We start from the raw sequence: 18,507 nt of genomic DNA on the forward strand, positions 1-18,507 counted from the left end.
CTGAGTAGACAAAGGGAACTGAAGAAGGCTAAGAAATAGGAAAAATGAAGGACAGGAAAGATTGGTATCAGGAGATCTTAGGGTGGGAAAATTTCAGGAAGGAAAGCAGTCCCTAGTGGTGACTGCTGTGGAGAGTGAGTAAGACACCTTCGTTAAGCAACTTTGGCCAGAAGTGCTTCAGCTTCCAGAAATGGAGAAGAATTGATTCGATACAGAAATAAGACGGGTAGACGTTTCTTGAGTCTCTGTGTTTTGGAAAGGAGAGAAGGGTTACTAAATGTGCATGGTGAGTGTGTGAGAGAGAGGGAGAAAGTAAATGCCTTCAGATACAAAAGAAGTTATAACATGTTTTATCACTCTCCTTAGCAGTAATCAAGTGAAGATGGCAACCTAAAATTCTAATAGCACACTGCCTATATTTTTCAATACTTCTTTCTTTGGTTCTCCTTTCCTTCTTGCTTTTCTTCCCCTTCTTTCCTTCTTTCGTTCCTTCCTTTCTTTCTTCCTTCCCTCCTTCCTTTCTTCCCTTTTTCTATTCCTCCTTTTCTCCTTAATACAGACAAGATAACAAATTACCTTCAATGAGCTGGAAAAAAATACTGTAATACAAAGAATTAGGTCAGCGATAAAATTTTATTTTAATAATCTAAATTGGCTTTAGTTTTTATTCTAGAATTCGGCATTCATTTTATTAGAGTAAATGCTTTAATGAGGAAAGCAGAGAGGTTGCTTTTATAAACAGTAAAGTGCTAAAGAAAACAGAATCTACAAGGAAAAAAAAAAAAAGCAAAATTGCTTTCCTTATAAGGCAGGGCCAGGAAGAGAGAACAATAGAAAAAGAGCTGGCCAACATGAGATTACTGTGGGCTAGTTTTTTCTGTGTGTGAGGGTTAAGACAGAAGAAATTTCATCACCACTTTAGTTGAAACTATCTTGTTTAAGAAATTTGGCTTTTAATAGCAACAATCTTGATTTCTCAGGAGATCGAGTAAATAGTTTAGCATGAGTAACGCCATTTTGGTTTTTTTTTTTTTTTGCCTAGTCTATTGAATCTAAAAGAAGGAGCTTAGTTCAAAACAATGGCCTTCATCATTTTTTTATTTAACATGTATAATTGTAAAAAACATTCGATTTAGAAATTAATATCTGAAACCTCAGATATCAGCAATGACATACATTTATAACTCCAAACCCAAGCACTCTGTTTACATAATGTAGTGTTTATATTTTCATGTAAAGGCCTGCTTTTCTTACATAACGCAGAAATCTTTTATAGTTGCCTACTGAAGTAAATCAGAAGAATGAGATAACAATTGTTTTATAAGATCAAAGGTCAGAATTGCTCCTTAAAATTGTAGTTTTAGGTTGATTGCCTCAGCAGGTGAAGGAACTTTAGAATCCATCTCTATTTAACAGCTTGGAAAACTGAGTCTCAGAGAAGTCAAATGACTTGTTTAATGACAGACCAAGACAAAAATCTTTATTTATCAACATCTATCCAGCCACTGCCACCCCAAATTAATGAAGTCCTAAAGTAATGAAGTCATTATTGGTTATAAAGGAAGTAAAAATAATTCTGTCAATTTAATGTCTTGCCAACAACTGAAAACATGAAGTGTGTAGAGCTCTAAGAAAATAAAAGCACACCTTGAAGGCATTCACCATCCTACTTTATTTTTTTACTTGTATCTTTCTATTTTCTTGCTTGTTCTTTGTAGTTTTATTCTACATCTATTTTCTAGTTTCCAATAATTCTGGTTCTCTCTCTCCTCTCTCGCTTTTCCCCTTTTACCTCTCCCCTCTCTCCTCTCACTCTTTCTTTTGCAGTTTCTATAAAGCTGCTTTCATGTCTACCAGTTGAAGAATGTTCTACCTGTTCACAGTGCCTGTGTGGCCAGTGCACAGATGGTCTGAGCTTCACTTAGAGTCAGTGTCTGGCCCTGAGCCTTATTCCCACAATTCAAAGGTCAGCTTCAAAGGATCACCATTTAAGGGTTCTCTATGGGATTAGCAACAGAAGGTAGGGCACGTGTTTGCCATACTGGTTTACATTTCTGAGAGTCATTTACACATGACATTAGAATCAGAGATATGTAGGATGGAGGAGAGAGAGGAAGGGTAAGAGAGAGAGAGAGAGTAATCCTAAAGCAAATCCTGCTGTTGACAGAAAGCAGAATTAGACTTTGGAAAGTGTCCATTTCTTAATATTGCATATTGCTCTCATTTGTAGCTCACAATGATGCAACTCTCATTGTACTTTGTCCAGTAGTGCACTTAATCCTCTTGGAAAGAAAGACATGAATCACTGCAGCACGACTCTCGCCTCCCAAATGACTTCTTTTCTCAAATTAGAAATGAGTAATTATTATAAGGATAAATAACGATGGAGTTTCTCAGAATAGATTAAGTTTCCTTAAGTCATGAGACAGTACTCAACAGGATTCCCCCATCCCAAATCCTGGAAATGCTAAGCTTGACACCCCCGCGCTTGCGTTCAGGAACTGAGACATTGAGATGGGCATGAGTGGAAAAATCCACATTTGCTCACAGGATATGAATACGGTTTCCTTGCTACAAGTGGCATCTTAATGGGAATTGTGTTTCACACTCTAATTCAAGAAGCCAGCCTTAGAGAAAGCCTTTGACTTTCAATAGCTGTAAATAAATAGAATGAGGGAGTGTACATGCTCCTTGTAGCTTTCCCAGGCCAGTCTGTACCATAGAACCCGTCTCATAAGACACATCATCCATGTGTATGGCTATAGTACTTCCTATCCTAAATGGTATTGACCATTGGGTTAAAAGAGTAAGAAAGTTGGTAGAAAGCATGATGAAGTTAGGCTAAGGCAAAAAAAAAGGGGGGGGTGGGGGTAGGGAACAAATACTCTAAAGTAATTCCAGTATTTTAGAGAAATGCAATTTATTTTTGCTTTTTAGAGATTCTGTTGTCTGTCTTCTGAATTTTAAGTGTCTTTGGTCCCTAAGAAATATCTGTAAAATGAAGGGAAAAATCAGTAAACAAGCTGATATAAAATAATAAAGAGGCTGGGTGCCAGTGGCTCACATCTGTAATCCTAGCTACTTGGGAGGCTGAGATCTGAGGATCACGGTTCAAAGCCAGTCTGGGCAGGAAAGTACAAGATACTTTTATCTCCAATAAACCACTCAGAAAACGGGAAGTGGTGCTGTGGCTCAAGTGGTTGAGTGCTTACCTTAAGCTGAAGAGCTGAGGGACAGTGCCCAGGCCCAGAGTTTAAGCCCCACTACCAACAACAAAAAAAAAAGTTTCCTCAAGCTATGATCACAATCCACAAGCTCGAATGAATAACATGTCTGCCTTCCATTGTTCTCCATCATCCTAGCTTGATGAGTAAGAAGTTGAATTACTATTTCTTGGCTGTGATCAGCTGTCTCCAGGAACTTGAGTAACTATGTCCAGCCTAGCATGTGAACAAGAATAAGAAAAGGCTTAGGGAATCTAGAATTTAGCAAAACACAAGATTGGCCTCTTGATAACTTGCTCCATTTATAGAACCACAAAACTGCAATTGACAGTGAGGCCCAAACTCTCCTCCAAATCTGTTACAAATTTGAATTTAAAAAAAAATCAATGCCAGGCTGAACCAGAGATGTTTTCTGAGAGGTGCTTCAAACTATCATACTGAAGTCCAAAGATCGTGGTAAGCCACAAGCATTTGGAATCCTCTCAGAAATCCACTATAGAGCTGTGCATCCATGAAGTTAGATGGCCATTGTAATAGTGATTTGTATCTCAGGATAACAGAACAAGTATTGATTGTTTTCTTCATCCTATTCAGTCAGATTTCATAAACAAATGCTTATTCTTTTTCCAATGCTTTCAGAGATTTATATATATTATATGTATATATTTATATTTATATTTATATATATATATATAATTTGTGGTACTAGGGTTTGAATTCAAGGCCTCATGCTGGTTTGGTTTTTACTCAACTGGCAGGCTACCACTTGACCCATGTCTCTAGCCCTGCTTTTTACTAGTTATTTTGGAGATAGAGTCTCATAAACTTTTCTGCCTTGGCTGGCTTCAAATCCAGATCCTCAGATCACAGCTAGAATTACAGGCATGAGCCAAAAGCACCCAGCAGACAGTATGATTTTCTAGATCCCTTTCAACCGCTACTCTTTTCAGAATAAAAGTGTTTTCTTTTTTGTTTTTGTGCTATCTTTTGGCTATTCACCAGAAATATCAAGCAAACCTTTAAATATCAGAATCTGAGAAGTAGCAGCACAGATCCTTTTTGCTTTTTTGATCCTTTTTGTTGATGAGGGAGCATGAAGATCATGGTCTATGAAAAGATGTATGCTACATCATTCCTGAGAAGTAAGCTGGATTTGATTTGACCACCCAAGGCAAGTCTCAACAGTTATATTGTAAATTCCTCAAATTATCAGTCTTCTTCCACTGACTTTACATTATTGTTGCAGAGAAACAAGGCAGTTCTGAGCAATTAAGATTATTCCAGAATATTTACTCTTTCCTGACACAATCTTAGTTCATCCTCACCACTTCACCATGATTCTCTTCACTTTATAAAAAAGCAACTGTAGCTTATAGAACATTTAAAATGTGCCCAGCATCACACATCTAGTGTTAGAACTGGCTTCGAATCCAGGGCAGTACCCAGCTGTGAAGCTGAACTTGCTTTCTATCTTAGCCATTGAATAGATTCTTGTTCTTTACCTTGTGATAAATGGGCTATCCTTTATATTCCCAATTTCTCTACCTCAGTTATTCTTTTCAAATAGGCTAGGTAAGAGCCATTCCCACAGGAATGGATCAATTGCCTCTGTCTCTGCAGCCTTTGCTCTATTTGGCAGTTCTTCTTGGAAAGAGATTATAGCACATTCACTAGCATTAATGCCATATGAGTTAATGTGAGTGGCAGCAGTGTTATTAATTAAAAATGTGGGAAGCTACTAGTTTTCAATTTGGACAGGCAAAATTGTATGCATGGCTATTTTCCACTTGTAAATTCAATCTTTTATCCCCATGAAGCATCTGAAATAAGAGAAATAAATATACTGTTGCTAAATATTTGGAGGATTATTTTAGAAGCCAGTGAAAACAGAATTTTTCATTTGTCTTACCAGTGGTGGGAAGGTTTTCTGTTTTATTTTTCTGTGGAGGTCCCCTGGGAAGGACAGCACATAACACAAAATAATATTCCTTTAATTAAAAAAGAAGAAAAAGAAAAACTAGCCCACTATTGGTTCCACATGGTGACACCCATCTCCCTTTTCAGAAATGCCCTGAGAACTACTGCGGCAAGCTCAATACAACTCACAAACACAAGGGTTGGCTTGATTTAACTTCTGTACTGAAGTCAAAGCAGTACAACTTTTTAATACAATACCCATGGTCAACACTGAAGATAATTGTCTCCAAATCAAAGTGTGTTAAACATAGGATTAAGGTTCTCCACTACTTGCCCTTTGACTGTGGAAGGTGAATCTCTGGGGTACCTGGACCAAAGTGCCTCATTTATGCCCACTGCCAGGGCTTATGGGGGCAGAGCAGCAGCCAACCACTGAGCAGAGAACCAGGGGGCTAAATCAGAATGGTGAACTATTACACATCTGCTGAAACATCTGTGCTCATCAATAAACCTGATGGGGGTTAGCTTTTCTGTAAATGTACTCATCTGGCTTCTTACAGACCATTCCAGTCATCAGAGTTTAGAGAATGTGGATTCTTTTTCCTCTTATTTCCTCTTCATGTCACAAAAAAAGTTGAACTTTCTTAGTATAGTGTTTCCTACTTTCTTTGACAAAGGAACTCTTTATCATGGAGTAGCACATGAAGCTAATAGTGTGTAGAATACACTTTAAGAACTATTGATCATCAAAAGAAAGGAATCAAGATCTAAGAAATCCAGACTAAATTTCTTTTCCTTTTCCATTTTCCAGTTTTGTGCCAGTACTGGAGCTTGAAGTCAGGGCCGCATGTTCTTGCTTGGCTTTTCTGCTTAAGGCCAGCACACTATCACTTGAGCCATAGCTCTACCTTTGGCTTTTTGCTGGTTAACCAGAGATAAAAATCTAATGGGCTTTCCTACTCAGGCTGGCTTCAAGCCTCAATCCTTGGATCTTAGTCTTCTTGGTAACTAGGATTACTGGCATGAGCCGCTGGCTCCCAGCTCTGTCCCTTAAATTTTACAAGTAACACTTGGGCAACTCATAAAACCTCATTTAGAAAATATGGAGTAGCTCTAACCGTGGTGTGAAACTAGTGATGTGAAGGCTTTTCTTTTCTATTTTGTTTGTTTGTTTGTTTCTTTCTTTCTTTTTGGTTTAGGGCTTGAACTCAGGATCTGGACACTGTCCCTGAGCTTTTTCGCTCCCACTTTAAGTCACTGTGCAAATTCTGGTTTTCTGGTAGGTAATTGGAGATAAGAGTCTCATGGACTTTTCTGCCCAGGCTGTCTTCAAACTACAGTCCTCAGATCTCAGTCTCCTGAGTGAGCCACAACTTAACCTTTAAAAAAAAAGAAAGAAAAGAAAAGAAAAACCAGGTGACTTTCTTGTGTCCCATGAGCTTCCAAGTCCGTGATTAGGCTGCCCCTAGGAAAGGGGCTTTTCAGGGTTACAGATCTCACAATGATCTTTGTATATGGTCTCTTTATTTCTCGTAATGTACCTAAGACAGAAGATCAAAGTTTATAGTTTGCACCTCAATCATAATCTTGAACTGACAGTTAGGACCACTAAAAACAAAACAAAACAAAAACCACTCATTACCTAAAAGACAGATGAAAATCAAGAAATCTTTGGCTACACCTAAAGAGGTAGGATTCCCAAAAGGACAAGCAAGAGACCTTACTTCCTCAATGGGAACTTAGATGTCTAGAAAGCTATTATTTTGTTATTCATTATCTTTCTTATGCCAACTAAAATCTGTCTTTTGAATTATATTGGAAAAGTACTGTTAAATGTGGCTTTTATATTGTGTTGATGTTATCTATATTCCTAGACTGGGAATGAAGAGCAATAACTTCATGTTGACAACTGAGAATTCCTGAACCACTAACTTTGCCCATTTTCATCCTGAGCACTTTCAGTTTGAAATATTTTCTATGATATTTCTATGAAATATTTTCTATTTAGCATTTAGTAATAATATATACATATGATATTCTGCTTATATGGTACGTTCCTAACCCTAATCCTTATCATAGTCTTTATAATCAGATTCTGTCATTGTTAACTGTTCTTCTCACAAATGACAGGATTCAAAAATATCTGGGTTCTTAATAATGATTAATAAATAGAAAAATGAGATAAAATATAATACTAATAAGTGATATTTGTGGAAGATATACTGTGTGTGATGTTTGGGGGGGGGGGTGTTTTTGTTTTTTGTCAATCTAGGGCTGGAACTTTGGGCCTGGGCACTGTCCCCAAGCTCTTCAGCTCAAGACAAGCACTCTACCACTTGAGCCACAGCTCCATTTCCAGTTTTCTGGTGGTAAATTGGAGATAAGAGTCTCACAGACTTTCCTGCCCGTGCTGGCTTTGAACCATGATCCTCAGATCTCAGCCTCTGAGTAGCTAGGATTATAGGCATGAGTTTCCGGTGCCCAGCATGTGTGAAGTTTTATGCAAGCCTTTTGATTTTGCTCTGAAAGATAGGAAATACCTTGTCACTTCATAAATGAATGAATTTAGAAACTTTAAAAAAATGTAACACTTTTCATATGTTAGCTAAAGGATTGAGTTGGGATTTGAACTTAGAACCAATGCTACTATGACTGATCTTTTCTCAGAGAATAGAGCTTCCTTTCCAAACTACCAGTGCTGTCATCTTATCACATTTTATCTTTTCAGAATTACATTTTAAATTATGTAACCTTCAGTTATGAGAAAATAAATAGCATGGTTTTCAATATTCAATATATAAAGATATATAAAGATAAATGAGAATAATCTCATCAAGTAATTCCTCTCTTCAGGAAATAAAATCCTATCATTTCACAGATTAAAACAACATTTAAGCCAGGTGCTGATAGCACACACTTATAATCCTAGCTACTTAAGAGGCTGAGATCTGAGGATCTCAGTTTGAAGCCAGCCCAGGCAGAAAAATATATGAGACCCTTATCATCAATTAAACACCAAAAAGCCAAAAGTGGAGCTGTGGCTCAAGTGTTAGAGCACCAGCCTTTATTGAAAAAAACTAAGGGACAGAATGCATACCCTGAGTTCAAGCTCTAGTACTAGCACACATGCAGGCACACACACACACACACACACACACACACACACACACACACACATAATTCAAAATATACTTTGTTATTGATAGTATGAGCCAATAATATGCCATCATTTTTGGTATAAAAATTGTAAAGTATATGCATAAATACTTGCTCTCCATATTAATTTTCCAAGCATTTGAAAAAAATAACATCATGTAATTTTTGTTGTACTAACTTTTTCAGGTTCAATGTAATTTTTTAATTAGTAACCTTCAAAATAGCCTCTATACACCAGGTGCTGGTGACTTACACCTGTAATTCTGAAGAGGCTGAGATCTGATAATCATTGGAAGCCAGGCTGGGCAAGAAAGTCCATGAAATTCTTTATTTCCAATAAACCACTCAGAAAAACCCAGAAGTGGCACTCTGGCTCAGGTGGTAGAGCACTAGCATTGACCAAAGAAGCTCACAGGCAGCACTAATGCCCTGAGTTCAAGCTCTAGTACCAGCACACACACACACACACACACACACACACACACACACACACACACACACACACACACACACACAAACCCCTATGAAAGTGATAATTCCCATCTTTATTGCTTCTAGAATTTATACATCCATGTTTCAGTCTTGTTCTTGGGTGTCGGAAAGAATGTGATTGTAAAGATCCTGTACTGAGTACACTTACAGTTGAGAGAAAATGAGACAAGTAAATCATAACCACAGTATAGACAAACCAGAGTGCTATGTAAAGTTAACAAGGTTCAACTGACCAAATCCAGAATCTTAGAAGAGAATTACCTAGCTTAATCTTGATGGATTTTAGCTGTAGGTTAGGCAGGAATACAAATAAGAACCACACAAGCCCAGATAACCATTTTTTAATGTGTATCTGGCACATGGAATGGAATGCTGCTTGACTCCAGTTATATCTCCATCGCATGCAAATCTTCTCACTCACAGATTTGGAGTCAAAGCTTCAATATTTCAAGGATTCCCATCAGTCTTCAAAGCCTTTTCTAATTTAAAATGCAACTATGGTAGATGTCATAGGAGCAGTAACTGATGTAATAATAACTGATGTATTAGGATATTTCCTGGAACAGATTCCTAGGGTCAGATCTGTCCTGTTAGCCTGCAGACAATGTCAGCACATGCCAATCTAGTGCGTGGAGTTGTCTGCCAGCATTCAGAGATTACAATAGTACTTAATTTAGCCACCCATTTTTATACTGAAAACATAAATTTCCACCTCTTATTTATAGGAAATATATGTACATATATATATATGTTTTGTGTAATGCACTACTATTTTTTAAAATTTCATTAAACAGTTAGACAACATGATTAATGTCACACTTTCCATTCAGCTCCATCTGTCCCAACACCACTACTTATCATCTTTGTGGTGGGGGGAAGGGAGGGTTGCTGGCATTGGGGCTTAAACTCAGGGCCAGTAAGCTCTTCTTTAGCTTTGAGCACCAGCTCAAGTGGTATGCTACCACTTGAACCACAGCTCTACTTTCAGCTTTTTGCTGGCTAATTGGAGATAAGAGTCTTGTAGACTTTCCTAAACCAGTTGGCTTTAGACCACCATCCTTAGAGCTCAGATCCATGAATAGCTAGGAGTATAGGTTGAACCAACAGACTACCCATCCTAAGTTACAAGGACAGAGTGACAAAATATGATAAGACTTCAGAATCTTCAATAAGAGTAACCTGGTAATATTTCTCTTTCCCATTACCCCTCCAGTCTGCTTAAATCAGTTCAAACACCAAATCATTTATGAGTTATGATACAAGGTTACTTAATATTATCAAACTAGGAGATATTCAGCCTTACTATAATTACCTAAGGGAAAAATATAACATAAAGGTTATATATGGGCTGAAAGTTTTGTTTATTCCAAAAGTACACTCTCATTATTTTTTTAATTGAGTATTAAAAGGGTATGGGTGTAAAACCCTCCAGAAAAAAACAATTCAGGTAATTTGCTTAAAGTCTCAGTCTCACTCATTTGTCTGAAAGCCAAACATTCTTACCTGGAAACTCTGATGACAGTATCTGCAAGTTGTAACTTGATTTATTTCCTTTCACTTTAAGTTGAAGTAACTTTCCCAGGGAGAATTGGCCAAGATCCATCCACAGCACCACTCCCCATCAGTCAGCACACTTCTTCAGAACTGTCCTTGGGGCTGAACATTTTTGGGAATGAAAATGACCTTATCCCTTATCTCTACTGGAGTCTAAAACAATACCTTGGTAATCATTTATACCAATATGGAAAGAACATATCACTCTAGATACTGTCCTGAACTATCATCTGGAAAGTGTTTAGATCTGACTATGCTGGATTGTGTGTGTGTGTGTGTGTGTGTGTGTGTGTGTGTGTGTGTGTGTGTGTGTGTGTGTGTGTTCACATATGCCAGTACTATGGCTTGAACTCAGGGTGTGGGAATTTTCCTTTAGCTCTTAATTCAAGACTGGTGTTAACTTTAGCCAGAGGTCCACTTCTGGCTTTTTGCTAATTAATTGGATATAGGAGTCTCACAGACTTTTCTTCCCAGTCTGGCTTCAAGCTAAGATTATCAGGTCTCAGCCTCCTAAATCACTAGTTTATGGGTGTGAGCCACCAGCTCACAGTTCCATGCTGAGATTTTAAATCCAAATCTTTCTCACTGAATGTTACAGCCAATGAATCTAAATGTAAAATGGACATAAGAAACAAAGATTTAAAAAAGAAATTAAGATCTAATTAAGTTACTTAGTTTATAATTTTAGTTTTCTTACAAACTCAGAGAAATTGTGTAGTGCAATCAATTAATAAAAATCTTAGAGATTCAGAAATAAAAATTCAAACAGTTACATGCTTAAATAAGTTATACATTATCAATCCCACTGATTAATGAATTTGTTATTGAAGAAATTTTGAGGTCAATGACCACAAAAGGAAGAATGTCCCCCAAAAATGAAGAATTGCTTTAACTATGTTTCTGGTAGATAAATTATAGATGACAACCATTCCTAATCTTTAAGAACAATCTTTTGCCATGACTTAAGTATGAGCATATTGAGTAAGTTAGGAGTGAATGAAATTCATTCACACTTGTGAAATTTACACACATTATTATTGAGGAGGGTAATGAATTTAACATTTCAGTTAGAAACAGCAAATGATTACTATGAAGCATTATCTTGAGTTGAATTTGTATTTCCCTTCATAAAAGTCATTGGCTTTGGGATATGAAGAAAGTATATGGTTTAAAAAGAATGTAAATTCAAGCCTGTGATCCTATTCACAGGAGGCAGAGATGTGGGGGGGAATCATGGTTCTCAGGACTGTCTCAATCAACAGCTGGGTCTGGTGACTTGCACCTGTCATCTCAAACTACTCAGGAAGCACAATAGCTAGCTGTAGGGGTGTGTACCTATTATTCCAACAAAGAAACACAAACAGGAAGGTTACAGTTCAAGCCAACTTGGGCATAAAGCAAGACACTGTCTTGAAAAAGTGATACAAATTGGTACTGGTCCAGTGACTCAAGTGCCAGGGTACCTGTTTAATGTGTTCAAGGCCTGAATTCAATCCGTAATATAATCATCACTACCAAAACAAAGGTAATAATTTACAAAAGTAGTTACTGAAAGTGTTGCTATTGTTATTATGACTAATATTCTATGTCATGTAAACCTCAAGGTAATTGTATGTGGCCATATAAAGTATATTATATAGCCATATCTATATGATGTTAGAAACAATTATAAAACAATTGTGAATAGTAATTCCAAACAAACATTTAATTACTTTATTGGTTTAGGTTTCAATTTGAGTTTTGCTTACACTCCTAATTTAATATATGAAAATTCATAGGTTTTATCACATTAACTCCAAGAGAAGTGAGTAAAATTTAACGAAAGGGGACAGGAGGAAGCAAACTGAGCCAAGTATGATAGCAGAGGCCTGTAACCCCAGAACAAGGTTAAGGAATAGACAGACAGGAAGATCACAGGTTGGAATCTAACATAAGGTACATAATAAGACATGTCACAATATAAAGAGGATAGCAAAACTAGTTGAAAATTCATATGAACACTTAAAAATATTTGTGTAGAAAAGTTAAACGTATAACTTATGGTGCTCTCTGGGTCAGAAATAACTGTGAAAAAAATCTTGCTTTTTTAAAAAACAATTCAGAGGAAAGATACTAGCTTCAAGAAAAACCTACCATTGTAATCATCTTCAGGATAATATTTCTCATGACAGTATTTCCCATCTAAATGTATTGGCATTGCTAAGAAAAGGACAAAGGAAACTGTCACACTATTAAACAGAGACTTTAGCAAGCACTAAAATGGAAATGCTTTGCATTTAATGGAATTTTTATTTTATCCAATATATCTCTGCAATATGATAATCCCAGTAACTTATTTGTGTAAACATTTTGGAAACCACAGAGTATTCAAGATAATCGGAGGAAACCATGAGTGACTACCACATTAAAAAAATAATAATCTACAGTATTGTTTGCACCCAAATCTTCTGCCATCCAGATACATGATTCAGAGTGAAATGTGCAATTACCATACATTTCCAGCAATTCCATGAAATCTTTGGTATTGATTAATTAGAAGAGATGACGGTTTCCCAAGCTAAATACGCAATGTAATTTCCTCTAAATTCACTTTTCCCCTCTCAGCTTATGTTCTATGACACACTTTCTTCATACACAATTGCACAATGTTAGGCCTGTTAACTACTCAGAGACAAAGGAACAGATTTTAGCCTCTTAGGCTATAAGTGTGTCAGAAAGAAAACTATGTCTATCGCCTGCTTTTGACTCAGCCTTGAGTTGCCGATAGGCATTCATATTTCAAGAATGAGACAAAAAGAACTGAGCAGGTCAAAATGCCTGTGTAAAAAGAGAACAACAATCAGGCTTTTGGCTAACATTTTTTGACAGCAATTCAAGGTCTTTTTGCTAAACACTACACAGTATGGGCTAAACATGCCAGTGTTTTCAGATAAAGATGTCAGGGAGCTTTCTATGATTTGTGTCCTAAGAATTTCTACCTGCCAATAGATCATAGAATTGAATTGGAAAGCCATTTCTTACAGTTACACTTGCATGGCTCACTTTGGGTGAGTTATTTTGCCTTCATAAAACTCAAGTCCACATAATAAGACTGATAGGAGCCCAAAGACCATCCATCATTAAGAAAGAGAAATAAAACAATGTTTCTGCAATCCTAGCTGCTAAAGAGGCAGAAATCAGGGGGATTACAGTCTGAGGCCAGCCAGTGTAAAAAGTTATCAAGCCTTCCTTCTACCAAACCAAGCTTGGCATGGTGGTACATGGCTACAATCCTAGCTACACACAAGATATAGATAGGAAGATCATGGTCTGAGGGCAACCCAGAGGAAAAATAACAAAACTTTGTCTTTTAAAAATAACTACAGGGGCTGGTTATGTGGCTTAATGGTAGAATGCTTGCCTTGCATGCATGAGGCCCTGGTTTGATTCCTTAGTACCACATACACAGAAAAGGCTAGAACTGGAGCAGTTTCTCAAGTGGTAGTGTGCTAGCCTTGAGCAAAAGAAGCTCAGGGACAGTGCCTACGCTCAGAGTTCAAGCCCCAGGACTGGCAAAAATAAATGAATAAATAAAACTACAAATGCAAACAAAGGTGGCAGGGAGTATGGCCCAAGTGGTAGAGCAAATACAAGGCTCTAAGTTCAAGCTCTAGTACTTCTTTTTTAAAAGTTTATAAAGTTATAAGCCTAATAAATGATACCTACTATTCCAGGAAATTAATTTGTATCTAATAAAACAAATAAGGTTACATCCAATTGCAGTTAGATTCTAATAGTAGCTACCCTCAATTCTTGGTTCACTCTATGTCAAACAATGTAGTGTTCTAAGTATTATCTCATTTTTTGCATAATAATCTTATAAATAGTCAACCTCAGTTTCCTCCTTTATAAAATGGGAAAGCCATGTCTTCCATAAAAATCTTTGTGATGATCAAGTGAGATGATAAAATATTTGATATACCTTATAAATGAATACCTATCATATAATTGACAACCAATATTTGAAATTATAATAATTGTTAGACACTCATTACATATTGCCAACGACTAAATCTCTGTTACCAGTGCATACTATTTTTTTCTACATGCATGTCTAATTCCTATGAGACATCTCCATGTGGATTTTAGTGGCCATTTCAAACTTGGCATGTGGAGAAATGAATCTCAGCATTCCTCTATCTCCATCTCCATTTTATAATTTCACTAAATTCCAAGTTGCCCAGGTTTTAGAAACCAGGGAGTCATTCCAGACAGCCTTTCCTTTCCCTTATTCCTACATCTAATGAGCCATAAAACATTGATCATCCCACCTGATGGTGTCCCTTGAAATAATCTATTTTTCCATCCCCACTTGGACTTCTCCATGTAGTACTTCCTCTTGTGACTACAGGAAGCCACGGTTTCTGAAACTTAACTTTTAGTCATCTCTAATTCATCCTCCTGAGAAGAAAATCTGAGCATCTCATTCCTCTACTTCGGGCTGAGCAAGTCCCCATTCCCAACCCTGGGCCACAAGATCCTGGCTTTGCTTTTCAGCCTCCTTTTCTTTCCTTTGAGCTCTGTACAAGTCACACTTTGTGCTTCTTCCCAGGGGTCCTGACCCTCCAAATCCTTATACCTCCTTTCACTCTTTGCCACCTCTCTGTGTATAAAGCTCAACTCACAAGTCACTCCTTCAAGAAATCTTGCTTTCTACCACCAGCTACCAAAACCGCTAAATTCCCAGATTTAAGGTAAGCAGCTCCTTTCCCAAGTGCTCACCTTAGATCTCTACCAATGGGCTGATAGCCTCTCTCACTTGGTATCTGTCTTTCTTCTGTCTCCTCTCTAAGTAATGAGTATCTTAAGGGCAGACATTGATTGTTCTTTTGTGTCAGTGCCCAGATTTTGTCAAAGACTTTACTGTGCTTTGCTAATGATTATTACAATCTGTGATTCATAAATAATTATTTGTGGTTATTAAGTGCATGAATAAATGGCTGTATGAGCCCGATTATCTTTCAGACTAGTGGAAAGAATTTCAAATTTGAAACTTACGTTCAAGTTGCAACCCGGCTATCCACTAGTTGGAAACCTAGAAACTTAAGCACTTAAAAACCAAAGCACATATGTGATTTCTTGTTCCTTTTGTGTGTTCTTCCCCCTATGGTTTATCCCTTGTTGTCATTGTATTTGATTTTGGTACCCTGGATATTACGTATACGTTTATCTGAATTAGGGAAGGGAAGGGGAACAAAATGATCTGTACACTTGGGGTGGGGAATGTGGGTGAGGGAAAGTGAAAAAAAAATAAGGGAGGGAGGTAATAAGTTTGACAAGAAATGTACTTTTACCTAAGTTATGTAACTGTAACCCCTCTGTACATCACCTTGACAAAAAGAAAAGCACTTAAAACTTGTGTTTTCGAGGAGGATCACAAACTGCATAAAGGACAGTAACTATAAAACAAATGATAAGTAATACTCAAAGATGAAATATGATGAATTTTGAGACAATCAATGTCATCGGGACTAAACTTCAAGAATCAAAGCCACAAACTCTGTGCAGATGTCTCTCTTGGGAAATACAAAAACCTCTGTGTGTAAAACCTAAATTCAACTACTATCCCTTATTGGGGGTGGTGTTGTCTGTATTGCTTACCAACACTGAACCTTAATCTGTAGAATGCAAAAGGCAGTAGGAGTTTCTCATAAGACTGTTGTGAAGATTAACACTTAAAGACTGTGAAATACAACACCTGGAACTTTGTAAGTCCATAAAAACAGTTAGGTGTTTATCACTGAAAGCCATTCTCTCTCCTCTAAACCAGTAATATGTATTCTTTTTAAATGTTTTAAGTTATGATAAGCTAATGGTCAAATGTTATTATACTAGACTCATTTAATGCAAAAATCAGATAGAAATTTTCATAGATGCAACAACATCCAAAGCCCAGAAAATAGGAAGATTACAGTAACTGCTCAAAAGATATTAATCAATTGCTTTCCTTGTATTAAATTTCCCCACATGTTTTCTGCAGTGCCGGGAATTAAACATAAAAGCACTGAGCTACATCATCAAGTCAAGGCCAAAACTTTGGACTCACATTTTAGTATCTTGATTCTTATATCATCTCCTCCTCTATATTTTGTGACTCCTGATCTGAATCTGCTGATGCAACTCCATGAATGTTCTCTGTAAATCTTGCTTGCTAACCTTCATTCATTCCATCTCTCCCCATAAAGCCCCTTCAGAACTTCTTTTCTCTTCCTACTTTCCAAATTCTACCTGTTGATCTTTGACCTTTCAGGCCATTAATAAGTTCTTCTTCTACTAAATACCTGTAAAATGATGATGATGATGATGATGATGATGATGATGATAGCAATAACACTGATAGAATGCTTGCTATAAGCCAGGTACCAAGAAGTTGTATGAGTACCCTGATAGTACTCTTACTTTTATCTGAATGAAGTAGAGAGGGTTAATAACAAGCTCACACAAATGCACCCCAAGAAATAAGGCCTGAATTTGAAGAGTTACCTGCTAACCACTAGGTGAATGCTTTGAAGTAGTAGGCTGTGTATTCTCCTACTGCTATACAGATTGTCACTGTGGTTTGAAGGTGCCATTTCCTATTGCATGTAAAGCTCTTGTGTGTGCCTGCTCCCCCATTGAGGTACTTCCTCAAGTTGCCTCTCTGAATCTAGTCTCTATTTTGCTCTGGGCTGTAAGAGACTGACTTACTAGGCCATGACAGCCCCATCCACTCCATCAGATTCCTGCTGAATCTAATGCCTAATGTTTAATCATTACTAATTGGTTCCCTTAATCTGGCCATGCCACTAAAAATAATCTCTTCTTTAAACTATTTTCAGATAAATATTTTAAATATGTCATCTAATTCCTTACTGGAAACTTAATGGGTCCACTACTACCTCAAATTCTGAAGGAAAATTTTAGATATATAAGTTGTTCGATAAATATTGATCAGCCCTCTTATTAGCAAAGGAGTATGCATATATATGTGTATATAACATAATAAGCTCACAAATATGAATCTAAAGAAATGATGATCCTTCTTCTTCTGAATTTGTCTTATAGGTTGTTATCAACAATGCCCAGAAATCTTAATCTCTTCTAAATATCAAGTCATCATAATGAGGCACATAGGAAATACATGACAAGTTATTATTAGGCGTTTCACAAGAATTTCCTGGAAATTACCTCCTTTTCCTTCCAGGTTACTTAATGATGTAAGATGCTTTCTATACAACTAAATGTAGACTGTTTTAGATGTAGATTAGTCTGTCACAACAAAGCTTTTATCCACAGGTCTCTTGAGCATCAATGGTGTGTGTGTGTGTGTGTGTGTGTGTGTGTGTGTGTGTGTGTGTGTGTGTGTGTGTGTGTGTGTGTGTGTAAAATTCTAATTCAGCGTGATATTTTCCCTAGGGCTGTGAACCACCTTTCTCTGGAAATCTGTTCTCACTACTGATTTTTTTCCTGAGCCCTTGCCTGCCAGACACCTTTATGCTTCCTATTAGTTATGGGTCTCTTTCCTTCCAATCATACTTCTGGGGACATTTGGACCGGCCTGATCAAACGCAAGTCAGAATCTGAGTTTAGAAAGTCAAATAATGGCAGTATAGAAATGCAATGGTTATTTTGGGGATTAAAGAAAGGATTTCCATTTTGCTGATCTTCTATTATAAAAGGGATTCTGACAGAATATTCATATTTACACAAGATGATTATCCTAGAAAGAAAGCAAAATCTATGGATAGGATATTCTTTTCTGAGAATACCAGATTCGATTTCCTGAAAACCTAATGTCACAATGCAGTCTCACAGGTTGATAAGGAAAGCTTCCTCATGTCCTTCACATTAATGAAGATGCCATGTTTTGGGAACTGATCTCCTAATTCTGTTAGGCCTAAAATTTTACTAATTAGCAAATGTGGAGCTACTAGATCTGAGGACATCAGTTGTCAAGACAGATTGTACAACAGTCAATCACCAGAACAAGCTGTCACCTGACATGCTGAATCAATGGATCTTGAATTGAGACTTGTTATGTATCCATTTGAAAGCTTAACAAGTTACTCAAACATGGACAAAGTTAAGAATCACAGTTCTAGAAGATGCTATGGATACCGCCCAAATTCTTAAAAACAAACATGCA

This window comes from Dipodomys merriami, unplaced genomic scaffold, assembly GCF_024711535.1.
Source record: "Dipodomys merriami isolate MVZ:Mamm:240054 unplaced genomic scaffold, mDipMer1.0.p SCAF_8, whole genome shotgun sequence".
Classification (NCBI taxonomy): Eukaryota; Metazoa; Chordata; class Mammalia; order Rodentia; family Heteromyidae; genus Dipodomys; species Dipodomys merriami.